At 45.6% G+C, this 2,500-nt stretch overlaps 1 protein-coding gene across 1 annotated transcript in view; it reads left to right on the forward strand.

Annotated features, from left to right (window-relative positions):
- The window catches only part of hecw2b (HECT, C2 and WW domain containing E3 ubiquitin protein ligase 2b), a 48,307-nt gene that overhangs the window by 19,308 nt on the left and 26,499 nt on the right, over window positions 1-2,500 (forward strand). The gene's annotated exons all lie outside the window — the stretch shown is intronic.

Raw genomic sequence — 2,500 nt, forward strand, 5'->3', positions numbered from 1 at the left:
ACACACACACACGCACACAGACACACAAACACGCACACAGAGACACATACACACACATAGCCCTAAATACACAGCATGTTGCCACTTGTTTACCTAAACATGTTAGCGTGTTAAATTGCCCACAGATTGTTCCACCCCAAAAAACATTTCACACACTGTGCGCCCATGTATGAGATTTATATATCCTAATTTAGGACATCCTTTCATAAAAAACAATAAATATAATTTAATGTGTGTGTGTGTGTGTGTGTGTGTGTGTGTGTGTTCTCTCCTAGCCGAGACTAAGATCTGCTTTAAATACTATCATGGAGTAAGTGGAGCCCTCAGAGCTACAACTCCCTGCATTACAATCAAGAACCCTGGAGTTCCAGTGAGTACTGTGTGTGTGTGTGTGTGTGTGTGTGTGTGTGTGTGTGTGTGTGTGTGTGTGTGTGTGTGTGTGTGTGTGTGTGTGTGTGTGTGTGAGGCAGAAAAATGACAAGGAGTGAGAGAGAGAGAGAGAAAGTGCCCATATGTCTGAGCAGGTGTGTGCGTTTTGCATTTGCATGCTTTAAGCTGTTTTTACGGCCAGTGTGCAGTGAAGGATTCAGTGGGCGGAAAATGTCCAGCTTGTTCAAGGCCTGTGTCGTCCTTCACCCAGCAGCGATAGAGACAGCCTGACCGATCTCTGGTGAGACTGGCCGCTTTTGCCTGATGCTTTTAATGAATGTGCCAGCTGTTTGTACCAAGGACCCCAGTGCATGGTACTCGTTTTGCAAAAAGCTGTAAATTTTCTCCATACTGAAGACCTTTTGTGGGTGTTCCAGGACTTCAAGTTCTCAGGGCAGGCACACACTGTGCCGTAGTTTAGGCATGGGCAGGGCGGCCTCAGATTTGAAAATAGATAATTCTTTATAACGGCTTTAAAAATATCTAATAATTTCAAGCACAAAAAGTATCCTTCCATGGACGGCATTCTCTTTCATGTTCCAACTCACTCTAAATTGATGTTGACAATTCTATTCTATTCTAATTCTATTTTGTGTTTGTTTGTTTGTTAACAAGTATATTGAATGATAAGAACCATACCACATTAAAGGGCAAATACGGTGTGTGTGTGTGTGTGTGTGTAGTGGGTCGTTATCCTCAGACAGACTGTGTGTGTGTGTGTGTGTGTGTGTGTGTGTGTGTGTGTGTGTGTGTGTGTGTGTGTGTGTGTGTGTGTGTGTGTTTGTGTGTGTGTGTGTGTGTGTGTGTGTGTGTGTGTGTGTGTGTGTGCGTGCGTGCGTGCGTGCGTGTGCGTGCGCGCGCGCGCGTGCATGCGTGTGTGCACGTAATTGTGCGCGTGTGTGTGTGTAGTGGGCACATTATCCTCAGATAAACTGTGTGCGTGTGTGTGTGTAGTGACCACATTATCCTCAGACAAACTGTGTGTGTGTGTGCGTGCGCGTGCGCGTGTGCGTGCATGTGTGTGTAGTGGGCATATTATCCTCAGACAGACTGTATGCCGGGGGCTGCAGAGAGAGGATCCTATTCACTGGAATGCTCAGAAAGAAATGGAGAGGAATGCTGCCTGCACAGTTAAATACATTACCCAATCCCACCATGCCACCGATGTGGCCTAAGAGGAACAACACACACACACACACACACACACACACACACACATACACACACACACACACAGCCTGAATGTTAATGCCTAGGCTAGGAGCATGCAGATGTGTAACCCATCAATTTAAAACTTAAGAGAAAAGGCACACACAGAAGTAAAATGTACGAAATTTAATGGTTTTATTTATCATATAACTCATCATAAACACACAGAAGCACACACACAGAAGCACACACACAGAAGCACATTCAAATCTGTTAGAATCTATGAGAGGATGTGAACGGTGTGTGCACTGATATGTGAAAGGATGAAAGGGTGATGTAGAAATTAGGGAGAGACAGATAAAGTGAGAATGAGAAGAAAAGGGGAAGAGATGGGCAGCTAGGGAAAGATAGGAGGAGAAGTAAAATGAGGGTGTGGTCCTTTGAGTCTGAGAGAGAGAGAGAGAGAGAGAGAGAGAGAGAGATGTCTGTGAAAGGCTCTCTTTAATGTGCTCAGTGCCTCACTTCAGAACTACACAGAACTGGAGCAGAGGCCACTGTAAGAGTCCTCCTGTATTGGGTTATGCAAGAGCGTGTGTGTTTGTGTTTGCGTATTTGTATATACATATGTGTGTGTGTGTGTGTGTGTGTGTGTGTGTGTGTGTGTGTGTGTATGCGTGTGTGTGTATGTTTGAGCATTCATACCGTTCCCGTGTTTTGGACTTCAGCCAGATGGCTGGCAGAGTCCAGCACAGACAGGCCTGTGTGTGTGTGTGTGTGTGTGTGTGTGTGTGTGTGTGTGTGTGTGTGTGTGTGTGTGTGTGTGTGTGTGTTTATCTAATGGGTGAAAAATGCACCAACCTCCATCCCTCCCAGAGTACAGGGGAAGCTGTCAGGACTCTCTCTCTCTCTGTGTGTGTGTGTG

This window comes from Alosa sapidissima, chromosome 23 (assembly GCF_018492685.1).
Source record: "Alosa sapidissima isolate fAloSap1 chromosome 23, fAloSap1.pri, whole genome shotgun sequence".
In the NCBI taxonomy this organism is placed as follows: domain Eukaryota; kingdom Metazoa; phylum Chordata; class Actinopteri; order Clupeiformes; family Clupeidae; genus Alosa; species Alosa sapidissima.